The 15,296-nt window shown below is 39.6% G+C and overlaps 1 pseudogene; it reads right to left on the reverse strand.

Annotated features, from left to right (window-relative positions):
* Nucleotides 1-13,064: 13,064 nt before the first annotated feature.
* On the reverse strand, nt 13,065-14,006 carry LOC129647458 (olfactory receptor 2B6-like; annotated as a pseudogene).
* Nucleotides 14,007-15,296: the final 1,290 nt, after the last annotated feature.

Below are 15,296 nucleotides of genomic sequence, written 5' to 3' on the forward strand. Positions count from 1 at the left end.
AGAGTCAGACACAACTGAGCAACTGAACTGAACTGACTGAAGAAGCATTTAACTCACCTGGTTGATTACTTTGATGACAAGTGTCCATTTCTAGAACTGTTTTATCCTTTTGAGAGAAAGAAATTTTGCCATGATACTTCTCTTAAAAATCTCAGCCTAATAAATGGATAGGGTGGAGGTAAGAGTCTGTATCTCTCTATGCTGCTGCTGCTAAGTCACTTCAGTCATGTCCGACTCTATGCAACCCCATAGACGGCAGCCCACCAGGCTCCCCCGTCCCTGGGATTCTCCAGGCAAGAACACTGGAGTGGGTTGCCATTTCCTTCTCCAATGCATGAAAGTGGAACGTGAAAGTGAAGTCGCTCAGTCGTGTCCAACTCTTCGCAACTCCATGGACTGCAGCCTACCGGGCTCCTCTGTCCATGGGATTTTCCAGGCACGAGTACTGGAGTGGGGCGCCATTGCCTTCTTTGGTATCTCTCTATAGGCCTAAGCTAAAGGAAATAAGTTCAGAGATAGGAATCTCTTGGGGTTCATTGGAGATCCCTACTGTGTGAAATTTTTCAGTTCTCTCAGTCAGGGGCTGTTTTATTGTAGTGAGGCTGAGCACCCAGAGTGTGGCTCCAGATCAATTAGGACTAGAAGAGATTCATCCTCAATCAGGAATAATGTTTCTCTAAGATAATGTTTAAGGGGACTTCCCTGGTGGCTCAGTCGGTAAAGATTCTGCCTGCAATGCAGGAGACACGAGTTCGATACCTGAATTAAGACGGTCCCATGGAGAAGGAAATGGCAACCCACTCCAGTATTCTTGCTTGGGAAATCCCATGGACAGACGAGCCTGGTGGGCTACAATCCATGGGGTCACAAGAGTTGGACACGACTTCGTGACTAAAGGATTGGGAAGAGCATCTCAAGTTCCTCAGAACACTGTCTTTGAGAACTGGGAGGACTTTGGAAAGGTGGGTAGAGGTCTAAAGTTTGCAACAGTATTGAATAGCAGAAAATAGGAGGATTTAGTTTCACTTAGAAGGCGTCGTTTACTGTAATTAAGAATTTTGCTCATCTTCCTTATAGTTGACTCATCTAGAGTGTGAAAAAGCTGCTTTGCCAGATTAACTAAATCTGGATTGGACACAGTTTCTTACTCTATCCTGGTCCCTTTTTCACAAGACGGGAAAGTCCCAGTTCAGCCTATTAATAAACACAGAGTTAAGAGCTTCCTGAGCAGAATGAACATCTGAAGGAATATCGGAATTTTCATTAAAAACAATATGAAGTCCATTGTAATATTCATAACCAGGTTCGTCAGATTTTTGTGTGCAAGCCTGCTCCCATCACAAAGTTGAAAAAGCCAATCATCTGATGAAGTTGCCTAGCATTTGCCCAAGCCTGAGCATATAAATTGGTTGACTGGTCTCCCAGTTGTAATTCTAGAAACTTTTGGAATTTTCCCAATTAGTGAGTTTTCATTCAATGCTGGGCCTGGCCTTCACTGCATAAAAACTAACTGACACTAAGTCAGAGAACTCAGATAGATAGATATGAATGACTTTATTAAATTCCTCAGCATATCTGTGAGAATATTTGGTTTCTTTGGGAAAATCCTTGACTTCAGCTCAAAGTTGAGCTTTAGTCCTGGAAATATAGGAAACTGTTTAGCTTCTGGATCCTCAGAAGGCTTATGTTTAAAGGGACAGGTTCTGATAATTCAGAGGAAAGGGGAGTGGGGAGAGTTTCAGAAAAAGGGGAAGTTTTGGTGAGAGAATTATTGTGGGGAACTTGAGGATATAATGAAGGCACAGGTATCATAGAAGGGAAGGAAGATAATGATGCCAGAAGTGGAGCTTGAGACAAAGAAGCCAAGCAAGAAAAGCCTGAGCCTGCCTGAGTCATTTTATTTTTCCTTAATAATTTCTTTGCTTTTGTTAATTTTAAAATCCTATTTTACAAAAAGGCAATTTTAGCCTACAGATTTGAGGGAAGCCTCAAAATATCAGTTAAAATAACTATTCCATTCAGTTCTGAAAATTTACTGTGGTATCGTAGGCCAATTCAGTTTTGAGCAAACTACGTTTAGGGATTTCAAAAGTCCCACATAATGACCACTGATACTCCAAATTGCTTTTGGTCATGTCTGTCCGTTTAGTTACAAATGTGCAGAAGGAAAGACCGCAGTTAGGTCAGAGTGCCTGTTCCATTCAGTTCAGTCACTCAGTCGTGTCTGACTCTGTGACCCCATGGACTGAGGCACACCAGGCTTTCCTGTCCATTACAAACTCCTGGAGCTTGGTCAAACTCAAGTCCATCGAGTCGGTGATGCCGTCCAACCGTCTCATCCTCTGTCACTCCCTTCTCCTCCCACCTTCAATCTTTCCCAGCATCAGTGTCTTTTCCAATGTGTCAGTTCTTCGAATAAGGTGGCCAAAGTACTGGAGTTTCAGCTTCAGCATCAGCCCTTCCCATGAATATTCAGGACTGATTTCCTTTTGGATTGACTGGTTCGATCTCCTTGCAGTCCAAGGGACTCTTGAGAGTCTTCTCCAACACCACAATTCAAAAGCATCAATTCTTTGGCACTCAGCTTCCTTCCTTCCAACTCTCATATCCATGCATGACTACTGGAAAAACCATAGCTTTGACTAGACAGACCTTTGTCAGCAAAGCATTGTCTCTGCTTTTTAAATGCTGCCCAGATTTGTCATAGCTTTTCCAAGGAGCAGGTGTCTTTTAATTTCATGGCTACAGTCACCACCTGCAGTGATTTTGGAGCCCAAGAAAATAAAGTTTCTCACTGTTTCCTTTGTTTCCCCATCTATTTGCCGTGAAGTGATGGGACCGGATGCCAAGATATTAGTTTTTGGAATGTTGAGTTTTAAGCCAGCTTTTAAAAATCTGTCTTCATTGTGGGAGTCCTGGGTTCGATCCCTGGGTTGGGAAGATCTCCTGGAGAAGAGAAAAGCTACCCACTCCAGTATTCTGGCCTGGAGAATTCCATGGACTGTATAGTCCAAGGGGTCACAAAGAGCGGACACGACTGAGCGATTTTCACTTCACTTCATTATCATTTTCCTCTTTCACTTTTGTCAAGAGGCTCTTCAGTTATTCTTCTCTTTCTGCCATAAGAGTAGTGTCACCTGCATATCTGAAGTTATTGATATATCTCCCAGCGATCTTGATTCCAACTTGTGCTTCATACAGCCCAGCATTTTGCATAATGTATGCTGCATAAAAATTAAATAAGCAGGGTGACAATATACAGCCTTGACGTATTCTTTTCCCAATTTGGAACCAGTCTGTTGTTCCATGTCCAGTTCTAACTGTTGCTTCCTGACCTGCATATAGGTTTCTCAAGAGGCAGGTCAGGTGGTCTGGTATTCCCATCTCTTTCAGAATTTTCCACAGTTTGTTGTGATCCACACAGTCAAAGGCTTTGGTGTAGTCAATAAAGCAGAAGTAGATGGATTTCTGGAACTCTCTTGCTTTTTCAATGATCCAACAGATGTCAGCAATTTGATTTCTGGTTCTTCTGCCTTTTCTAAATCCAGCTTGAATATCTGGAAGTTCTCAGTTCACATACTGTTGAAGCCTAGCTTGGGGAATTTTGAGCATTACTTTGCTAGCATGTGAGATGAGTGCAATTGTGTGGTAGTTTGAACATTCTTTGGCATTGCCTTTCTTTAGGATTTGAATGAAAACTGAACTTTTCCAGTCCTGTGGCCTCTGCTGAGTTTTCCAGATTTGCTGGCATATGGAATGCAGCACTTTCACACATCATCATTTAGGATTTGATATAGCTCAACTGGAATTCCATCACCTCCACTAGCTTTGTTCATAGTGATGCTTCCTCAGGCCTACTTGATTTCGCATTCCAGGATGTCTGGCTCTAGGTGAGTGATCACACCATCATGGTTATCTGGGTCATGAAGATCTTTTTTGTATAGTTCTTCTGTGTATCTTTGCCACCTTTTCTTAATATCTTCTGCTTGTGTTAGGTCCATACCGTTTCTGTCCTTTATTGTGCACATCTTTGCATGAACTATTCCCTTGGTATCTCTAATTTTCTTGAAGAGATCTCTAGTCTTTCCCATTCTATTGTTTTCCTCTATTTCTTTGCATTGATCACTGAGGAAGGCTTTCTTATCTCTCCTTGCTATTCTTTGGAACTCTGCATTCAGATGGGTATATCTTTCCTTTTCTTCTTTACCTTTAATATTTCTTCTCTTCTAAGCTATTTGTAAGGCCTTCTCAAACAACCATTTTGCCTTTTTACATTTCTTTTTCTTGGGGATGGTCTTGATCACTGCCTCCTATACAATGTCATGAACCTCTGTCCATAGTTATTCAGGCACTCTATTAAATCTAATCCCTTGAATCTATTTGCCACTTCCACTGTATAATCATAAGGGATTTGATTTAGGTCATACCTAAATGGTCTAGTGGTTTTCCCTACTCTTTTCAATTTAAGTCTGAATTTGGCAATAAGGAGTTCATGATCTGAGCCACAGTCAGCTCCCAGTCTTGTTTTTGCTGACTGTAGAGAGCTTCTCCATCTTTGGCTGCAAAGAATATAATCAATCTGATTTCAGTATTGACCATCTGGTGACGTCCATGTGTAGAGTTGTCTCTGTGTTATTGAGTGCCTGTAGGGGGTGTGCTTTCAAGAAACTTAACTGGGATCTCATTTTCTCTAGAGTGGAGAATAATTTTCAAACAATTTAAACAGCTTACAGCACAAATGGCTCAATTCAAACAGCTTGCAAGCCAATCACAGCCAGAATTAAGAATGCAGCTGAGTTCCAGAGGAACCATGGATAAGGCTTTTTTTTTTTTTACCCCCCCAAAGGATAGGTGGGAGACTTCCCTGGAAGTCCAGTGGTTAAGATTCTGATCTCACATGATGAGTGGTCAAAAAAAAAAAAAAAAAGAATAGGTGGAAGGCTGAAAGACACAGCACCATTTCAGAGAAACAACCCCTATTCCTGAAGGAATGTGTTGAAAGCTAGCTGGCTTCAGGAGAAGCAGTCCCTGTCCTTGAATGACTAGGCTGAAGGCTAGCCAGTGTCAGTGAAGAGGTCTGATCCCAAAATCAGGCCAAAGTGCCAAAAGAGGAACAGGGCTTTAACCAAAAAGACAAAATTGTTAAATAGATCCCAAATAAAGCCTGGAAAGCTTCAAACAAGAAAGAGAGAGGAAAAAAGAAAGAAAGAAAGGGAAAAAAAGAAAAAAGAAAGGCCAGTTTCAAATCCAGAAGAAAGACATAACTTCAAACTCTGGGGTCCCTGAAAAAAGCAGGGAGTGACAATGATCATAATTGTGCATACCTCATTTGTTTGTCCACCAGTCCTGGAACCTTCAGAATCTTTTCTGGTCCCTGTCTGGGTCAACGAGATATTGTCCTGAAGCACATGGACTGCTAGATATTTCTCCAACAAAGTTAGATTTATTTGAAATCAACGGAGAATTGCAGTTCAGGGTCTGCTATCCTACCAACCCACGTTCAAGTCCCCATACAGCATGGGAAAGCTAATACTCTAGAGAGGAAAAGGAAATTAGGAGGGTAGTAGATAAAAAGAGTTCATGGCTTTTCATTAGCTGAATCTTCGCCAGTAAGAAGAGGAATCTTTCTTCTTCTACTGGGCTCTGCTAACAATGCAAAGTGTGGGAAGGTGTGAGTGCTCCCTCTTCTGATGTCCAGATTCTATTTAACTGATGTTTTTGTTTACTAACTTTTTACTTAACAGAGCCAGTCCTTTCATTTGTTCTTTATACTCCATTCTACCTCACCTATTCAAGGGTGTAACTCCAGAAATTTACCCATATTTCTATTATGTCATCAAATTCTCTTATTTCATCCCAGGAGAAAACAAATATACCATTAATTCTAACATCTTAAAATAAACGAACAAACAAAACAAAACAAAAAACCTCAAACCTTTCCGGGCCTCACTACCCCACCAGGTGTATTTCTAGTAATCATTCCCCTTCACAGAAAAATTTCTCATAAATAAATTCTTTTGGACTTCCCTGGCAGTCGAGTGGTTAAGACTCCCTTCCACTGCAGGGGCCACAGATTCTATTCCTGGTCAGGGAAGATCCCACATGCCATGCAGTGCAGCCAAAAAATAAATTAAATTGTTAGTTCTTTATAAAGGAAATAAAGTAATTCTATTTCTTCTATTCTTTTTTAACCTATACTAGTCTGGAATTTGACTCCACCATTATACAAAAACAGTTTTTGTTAGTGTCACAAATTGCCTCCAATTTGCCAAATACAGTGGTGAATTTCAAGCTTGATCTTATCTCTCCTACCAAAAGCATTTGACCAAACTTGTCACTTTATCTTCCTTATTACATTTTCTTCACTTGACTATTTCCATCAATAAATGTTAAGTGTATGTTGAAGGGGGAGGGAGCAAGAAGATGTCTTTCACTGTACGTCTCTAGACCAAGAGGATCCATGTAGAGAGATTGCTGCCCAGTTACATGGAGTTCCTAGACTTTTAGCTAAATGCCAAGAATGATATACATTTTGGAGATGTTTCTGTTTTAAAGGCATTGAGCTTATCTTTGCATGTGTGCAGAAAGAAAAATAAATTAGTATTTGATAACTCTAAGAGCAGACTACAGTTCTTTGATAGAAATCAAAGAACAAATATACAAATCAAGTCTAACTCGTCCACGTGACATTTTCCCATATATTTAAATGTGTCTGCTATTTCTGTTGGGCTTCCCTTGTGGCTCAGCTGGTAAAGAATCTGCCTGCAATGTGGGAGACCTGGGTTTGATCCCTGGGTTGGGAAGATCCCCTGGAGAAGGGAAAGGCTACCTACTCCAGTATTCTGGCCTGGAGAATTCCATGAGGTTGCACATTTCTGTTCCTCATTTTGTTCCTCTGATCCTCAGTGGAAATGGTTATCATGCATATAATTTTGTTACAAAAACTCCTTAGACAGAATTATAAGGATGTTATTGTTTAGTCACTAAGTCACGTCCAACTCTCTGCCACCCCATGGACTGCAGGTCACCCGGCTTCTCTGTCCATGGGATTTCCTACTCAAGAATACTGGAGTGGGCTGCCATTTCCTTCTCTCTTCCCGACCCAGGTTTGATTCCTGCCTGCTTTGCAGGCAGATTCTTTGCCCCTGAGCCACCAGGGAAGCCTTATTATAAGGATAGATATACTTATGATAGGGGGCTTCCCCAGTGGCTCACGGGTAAAGAATCGGCCTACAATGCAAGAGACACAGGAGACATCGGTTCCATTGATGGGTGGGGAAGATCCCCTAGGAAATGGCAACCCACTCCAGCATTTTTGCCAGAAAAATTTCATGGACAGAGAAGCCTGGCGGGCTCCAGTCCACGGGGTCACAAAGAATCGGACATGACTGAGCATGTACACATATTTATTATAAGGATTGAACTGAATTCATTTATTTATGTTTGATACAATGAATACATGTCCTCAATTATATTCTTAGGGAAATCACTTCTAGAACTATAATTTCTACTATCCTGTTAAGTGTTTTAATAACATGCTGCTGCTGCTGCTAAGTCGCTTCAGTCGTGTCCGACTCTGTGCGACCCCATAGATGGCAGCCCACCAGGCTCCCCCATCCCTGGGATTCTCCAGGCAAGAACACTGGAGTGGGTTGCCATTTCCTTCTCCAATGCATGAAAGTGGAAAGTGAAAGTGAAGTTGCTCAGTCGTGTCCGACTCCCAGTGACCCCATGGACTGCAGCCTACCTGGCTCCTCCGTCCATGGGATTTTCCAGGCAAGAGTACTGGAGTGGGTTGCCATTGCCTTCTCCGAATAACATGCAGTAAAGGCTTTTGTATCAATGTTTAATCTCATCCAGTAGATTTAACATTCTTGATTACTCTTATAATTAGATTTATATTTAAATTTAAATATAAATATATGTCTCCTATATCATTTGCAATTTCTTTCCCATTGTGTCATCTATGAACCTAATAAGGCTGCCTTCTTTGCCTTCTTCTTGGGTTATTTATAACTGTATATTAACAGAATTAATATTTATATCCTATTACAATAAACTTCTCTTCTTGAGGAATGTTGTTCTATTAACCAACTTAAATTAGACATGAGCAAATAAAATTCTATTATAATTTTCCTAATGTTATAAAAGTATATCATGAAAAATTCTCAAATTTTAGACTGCAGGTAAGATTATATTTATATTCAAAACATTTCTCTACTATATCAATCTGACATCTCTATAAAAATGAGATACATAGGTGAGCATGTAGAGAAATTAGAACCTTTGTACACTGCTGATGGGAGGTAAAATGGTGCAGTCACTATGGAAAACACTAAGGCAGTTCTTCAAAAAATTAAAGATAAAATTTCCACACGATCCAGCAGGCAGTTCTTCAAAATTTAAAAGTAGAATTTCCATATGATCCAGTAATTCCACTTCTAGAAGTATACCCAAACTGAACTGAAAGTGGGGTCTCAAACAAATATTTGTACACCTATGTTCAAGGCAGTATTATTCACAATAGCCAAAAGGTGAAAGCAAATAAGTGTCTTTTGAAAGATGAATGACCAAACAAAATGTGGTATATTCATACAATTAAATGATATTCAGTTTTTAAAAAGGAATGGAATCCTTACATGCTACAAGATAGATGGATCTTGAAGACATTATGCTAAGTGAAATGTCAGTCACAAAAATACACAAATACTTCATAATTCCACTTCTATTAGGCACCTAGAGTAATCAAAATCATAGAGACAAGAAGTAGAATGGAGGTTTCCAGGGTGAGGGAAAAATAGGTATTTATTGTTTAATAGGCACAGAGTTTTAGTTCAGAAATATGAAAAATATTCTGGAGATGGATGGTGGTGAAGATTGCACAAAAATATGATTGTATTCAATGCCCCTCAACTGTACACTCAAATATGGTTAAGATCACAAATATAATGGTATATATTCATCACTACAGTTTAAAGAAAGCAACATTCAGAATGTGCTGCTGTGCTTAGTTGCTAAGTCCTGTCTGATTCTTTGTGACCTCATGGACTGGCCTGGAAAATCCCATGGATGGAGGAGCCTGGTGCTGTGCAGTCCATGGAGTTGCTAGGAGTTGGACACGACTGAGCGACTTCACTTTCCCTTTTCATTTTCAAGCACTGGAGAAGGAAATGGCAACCCACTCCAGTGTTCTTGCCTGGAGAATCCCAGGGACAGAGGAGCCTGGTGGGCTGCCGTCTGTGGGGTCGCACAGAGTCGGAAACGACTGAAGCAACCTAGCAGCAGCAGGACTGCAGCCGCCAGGCTCCTCTATCCATGGGGATTCTCTAGGCAGGAATACTGGAGTGGGTTGCCATGCCCTCCTCCAGGGAACTTCCAAACCCAGGGACTGAACTCAGCTTTCCTGCACTGTAGGCAAAAAAAATTACTTGGATTAGGAAAATAAAGTTCTCAGAATTGCAAATAAATAAACAAAATTAGCTTACATTTACAATGAGTAAAATTAGACCTTATTCTAAATGAATATATTTGTTATATTTTTAATAATCACAAAGTAACTAAAAATAACTTAGTTATAGAATTTTCCTGTAAATCATTTTCTACCAGTATAAAATCAAACCTAACATATGAAATTGCTGAATCAATTAATCCTTCATTAAGATAAATTAAAAGCTATTTCAATTTTATTTTTCTTCTATATTCTCAGAATTCATAAAATTTCACTGACTTTGATGCTGAAATGCACATTTGCTTCTGGATATTTGATAAATTATTTATTTGGACCTTTAGCAGTGAATTTATCTTCAATGAGGAAAGTACTATCTTATGTTTACAATATAATCTCTTAGCATTTTGCTTCCATTTACTCATTTAATGATACTTATTTCTCATAAGAAAGAGAATGGAAATTAGAACTTGATATATCCGATTTATTTCTCATATCCACATTATTCTATGGCAAAAGTACATGATATTACTGTGATGTTTTAAGGAGAAACATAATAAATGTATGTTTCAATTGTATTTTCTAAATGTGTAATGTATTATAGAAGAAGACAAGGGAGAAAAAGAGATAGAAGCACAATTAAATACCTATAACGTGAATGAATCACTCAATAATCCAAAGAACCAACTGATATGTAAGCACATGTAACACTCAATACTTTTGATGACTCCTAAAGGTGATATCTGACTCTTTGCGACCCCATGAATCACAGCATGCCAGGCCTCCCTGTCCATCACCATCTCCTGGAGTTCACTCAAACTCATGTCCATCGAGTCGGTGATGCCATCCAGCCATCTCATCCTCTGTCGTCCCCTTCTCCTCCTGCCCCCAATCCCTCCCAGCATCAGGGTCTTTTCCAATGAGTCAACTCTTTGCATGAGGTAGCCAAAGTATTGGAGTTTCAGCTTCAGCATCAGTCCTTCCAATGAACACCCAGAACTGATCTCCTTTAGGATGGACTGGTTGGATCTCCTTGCAGTCCAAGAGACTCTCAAGAGTCTTCTCCAACACCACACTTCAAAAGCATCCATTCTTCGGCACTCAGCTTTCTTCACAGTCCAACTCTCACATCCATACATGACCACTGGAAAAACCATAGCCTTGACTAGAGGGACCTTTGTTGGCAAAGTAATATCTCTGCTTTTGAATATGCTATCTAGGTTGGTCATAACTTTCCTTCCAAGGAGTAAGTGTATTTTAATTTCATGGCTGCAATCACCATCTGCAGTGATTTTGGAGCCCCAAAAAATAAAGTCTGACACTGTTTCCACTGCTTCCCCATCTATTTCCCATGAAGTGACAGGACCAGATGCCATGATCTTAGTTTTCTGAATGTTGAGCTTTAAGCCAACTTTGTCACTCTCCTCTTTCACTTTCATCAAGAGGCCTTTAGTTCCTCTTCACTTTCTGCCATAAGGGTAGTGTCATCTGCATATCTGAGGTTATTGATATTTCTCCCACCAATCTTGATTCCAGCTTGTGCTTCTTCAGCGTTTCTCGTGATGTACTCTGCATGTAAGTTACATAAGCAAGGTGACAACATACAGCCTTAACATACTCCTTTTCCTATTTGGAACCAGTCTGTTGTTCCATGTCCAGTTCTAACTGTTGCTTCCTGACCTGCACATAGGTTGCTCAAGAGGCAGGTCAGGTGGTCTGGTATTCCATCTCTTGAAGAATCTTCCACAGTTTATTGTGATCCACACAGTCAAAGGCTTTAGGATAGTCAGTAAAACAGAAACAGATGTTTTTCTGGAAGTCTCTTGCTTTTTTGATGATCCAGCGGATGTTGGCAATTTGATCTCTGGTTCCTCTGAGTTTTCTAAAACAAGCTTGAACATCTGGACTGAGCAACTCAACTGAACTGAATTGAAAGGTGATATGGTAAATGTACAGTGTAGTAATCCAATACTTATGGTATAGATAATGTTCCCTCAAGAAGACTAAAATGCAGTGAAGCTATTGTGAAAGAAACATGTGTATGAAACAAAAAAAATCATTGGAAATCATTAAAGATATGCTATTTTAATCTCTAGGCTATGTTTTGGAGTTTATGAGAATACTGAAAATATTAATATATGGGGAGAATGTGAAAAATATTTCAAGGAAGGAAAATTAATGAATGCCTAGGATTTGATCTATGAAGGAAATAAAAAAGGATGTTTCTAATGAGGAGGAAAACATGAGAGTAGAGAATGGAAGGACTTCCCTGGTGGCTCAGATGGTAAAGAATCCTCCTGCAATGTGGGAGACCTGGGTTCGATGCGTGAGTTGGGAAGGGATGCCCTGCAGGAGGGCATGGCAACCCACTCCAGTATTCTTGCCTGGAGAATCCCCATGGGCAGAGGAGCCTGGCAGACTGCAGTCCATAGGGTCACAGAGTCAGACATGACTCTGTGACTAAGCACAGAGAATGGAAAATCTGAGTTTAATTCTAAAATATAAATCATTGTGGTTTTTAATATTATGTTGACATGAGTGTGGTATTGAAAATTTTAAACTAGGGTTGTGAACTTCATATCCAAATTTAAAGTTGTTATATTTCAGGGTTTTGGTAAATTTCTTCTAATTATATAAAAAAAAGGTGTGTGTGTGCATATGGTATTACCAGAGAAATGATTGCTGGCTTTTTTCATATTCTTAGAAAGGTCTGCTGTTGCTGCTAAGTCACATCAGTCGTGTCTAAGTTACACCAACTTATACAAACATAAAAATAAAGTTGAAAATATTGAGATTATATAGTTTCTGGTGAACTGGAAGACTAATTCTGGATATTTGTTTAATAAATAGGTTTAGGCAACAAAAGACTAATGTAACTTCCCATCAATAAACTTGTATTTGTGGGAAGTAATCAAAATAGTTGTGGCTCAGCTGGCAAAGAATCTGCCTGCAATGCAAGAGACCTGGGTTTGATTTCTGGGTTGGGAAGATCCTGGGTTGGATCCCTGGGTTGGGAAGATCCCCTGGAGAAGGGAAAAGCTACCCACTCCAGTATTCTGGCCTAGAGAATTCCATGGACTCTGTAGTGTAGAGGGTTGCAAAGAGTTGGACATGACTGAGAGACTTTCACTTCACAATTAAAATAGTTCTCTGAGGAATGATGAAAACAGGACAAGTTGAAGAGAAGTTAGTAAGCTGCATAAACACTAAACATTTACAAAGCTTATCAGCATATTCCTCATGTTAAATAACAAAATTCAATCAAATGAATTTTAAAGATCTAGTTGGCTGTACTGAATGATTCATGAATCAGGTAACATCCCACTGAACAAATAAAAAATGCCTCTGCTTAGCTGTAGAAAGAAAAAAAATTTTAAGGCATAAAAGGGGCAAAATGACAACAAGAAACACCCAAAACCCAAAGGGAATTATAGCAAAAAATGCATTGTTTCGGGCAAGGTTACCCTTAGTGCTAACCAAATAATTCCAGGTTGTCTGAGTAAAAGTTACATTCTTGGTGGATTGAGATGGCAATTATGTTAGGTATTCAAGTCTTTGTACAGTTACATGGACTTAGTATAACTGACTCCATTGTGGGCCTATTTTTTCTTTTTAATGTTTATTTCCTGATTGAGAAGACTCTTGCCAATAACCTTTTAAAGGCCTCCTTTACCTCTTTGTTTCTAAGTGTATATATCAGGGGATTCAGCATGGGTGCAACAATTCCATAAAAGAGGGAAACCATCTTTCCCCGGTCCTTGGAGCTGGGTGAAGGTGGCTGCATGTACATGGAGATGGCTGTACCATAAAAAAGTGACACCACAAGTAGATGGGAGCCACAAGTTCCAAATGCTTTTTGTCTGCCTTCAGCAGATTGGATCCTCAACACTGCTCAGGCAATAAAAGCATATGACATAACAATAAGTGTAAAGGGTACTAGATGGAATAGCATACTTAGAAAGAAGAGTTCAGCCTCATTTGCTGTGGTGTCAACACATGACAATTTGAACAGAACAGGGACTTCACAGAGAAAGTGACCTAGTACAAAGGGGCCACAGAGTGGCAGTTGGAGAGCCAGGATAGAAAACCACATTGCGTTGCTGAAACCAGTAATCCAGGATGCAGCTGCCAACTGGAGGCAGAGCCTTTGGTGCATGATGACTGAGTAATTGAGAGGCCGACAAATAGCTACAAACCTATCAAAGCACATGATGGGCAGCAGAACACATTCAGTGGCCCCCAAAGCCAGAAATATGAACAGCTGGGCCACACAGCCACCATAACTGATTACCTTCCTGGTGCTGTGCAAATTTACCAGCAATTGTGGAACCGTACTTGTGGTGTAGCAAAGATCTAGGAATGACAGATTGGTAAGAAAGAAATACATGGGAGTCTGGAGTCTGGAGTCCAGGCATGACACTAGAATAATGGTCAGATTCCCAAAGATAGTCACCATGTAAGAAATGAAGAAGACCACAAAGAGTGGAAACTCTAGCCATGGTCGATCTGAGAAGCCTAAGAGAATGAACTCCAGGGGGATGCTCTCATTTACTGGAATCATGATCAGTGTTTCAATTCTTCATTTCCTGAAACATGAAAATTCAGGAGGTCAATTAACATGTATTTATTGACTATTTCAATTATTTATAATCACTTTCATACCTGTTTGAAGACAGTAACAGAACTGATGTTGCTTGTAACATGAAAAATATGTAATTATCTAAATATTTCTAAAATTCAGTCTTTCTATCTCTGTATCAGCACTTCAAAAAGAAAAGCCAAAATTTTAAAAGAAAACTCCTGATTTAAACAGTTCCAATAAAATTTGTTCTTTGATTTTTCTTTTCCTGTCATTTGGTTAATTTTTGTTTGTAATACTTGCCACCTAGATAGCAATTAGGAAGTTTCAGTTACAATTCCTGCTATATTACTTTTCCTTTTAATTTCTCCTCAGTGCCAAGGAGATTACTGTATCATCTGAAACAAAATTATTTAAACCACCCCCAAAACTATGTTGTAGATTGATTCTAGCAAGCTATCAGACACATTTCGAAGGAGCATGCTTTTTGCCTTCTAGGACATCATAGAATCAAAATAAAATGATACAGAATTTGGAGCCAGACAAGCCTGGATTCAAGGCTCTTCTGTGTTAAGTCATGAATTACATCATCCAGGCAATATTTCTTATGTTCTCTGAACTTCAGGTTCCCCATCAATAAAATGAATCTAGAAATGTCTTTCTGGTATGGTGGTGTTAACATGAGAGAAAGAAACTACAGTGATCCAAGACCTCTGAAATGTTCTGAGAGGAAAACTGCTTATTAGTTTTAGAACTCTTTTTTTTCTTTTTTCTTTTATTTATTTTAATTGGAGGCTAATTACAATATTGTGGTGGTTTTTGCCATACATTGACATGAATCAGCCATGGGTGTACACTTGTTCCCCATCCTGACCCTCCTTCCCACCTCCCTTCCCATCCCATCCCTCAGGGTCATCCCAGTGCACCAGCCTTGAGCACCCTGTCTCATGCATTGAACCTGGACCAGCGATCTATTTCACATATGATAATATACATGTTTCAATGCTATTCTCACAAATCATCCCACCCTCGCCTTCTCCCACAAAGTCCAAAAGTCTATTCTTTACATCTGTGTCTCTTTTGCTGTCTTGCATATAGGGTCATCATTACCATCTTTCTAAATTCTCTATATATGTGTTAATATATTGTATTGGTGTTTTTTTTTTCTCTAGTGTCTTAGGGTTACCAATGAAAAATGGCTCTTTGAGTTAAAAAGTTGCCTTCTCAATCCCTCCACTTCTCCAAAACCATCAACCTCAACAATAGAGGTAA

The sequence above is a fragment of the Bubalus kerabau genome, chromosome 3 (genome assembly GCF_029407905.1).
Source record: "Bubalus kerabau isolate K-KA32 ecotype Philippines breed swamp buffalo chromosome 3, PCC_UOA_SB_1v2, whole genome shotgun sequence".
NCBI lineage: Eukaryota > Metazoa > Chordata > Mammalia > Artiodactyla > Bovidae > Bubalus > Bubalus kerabau.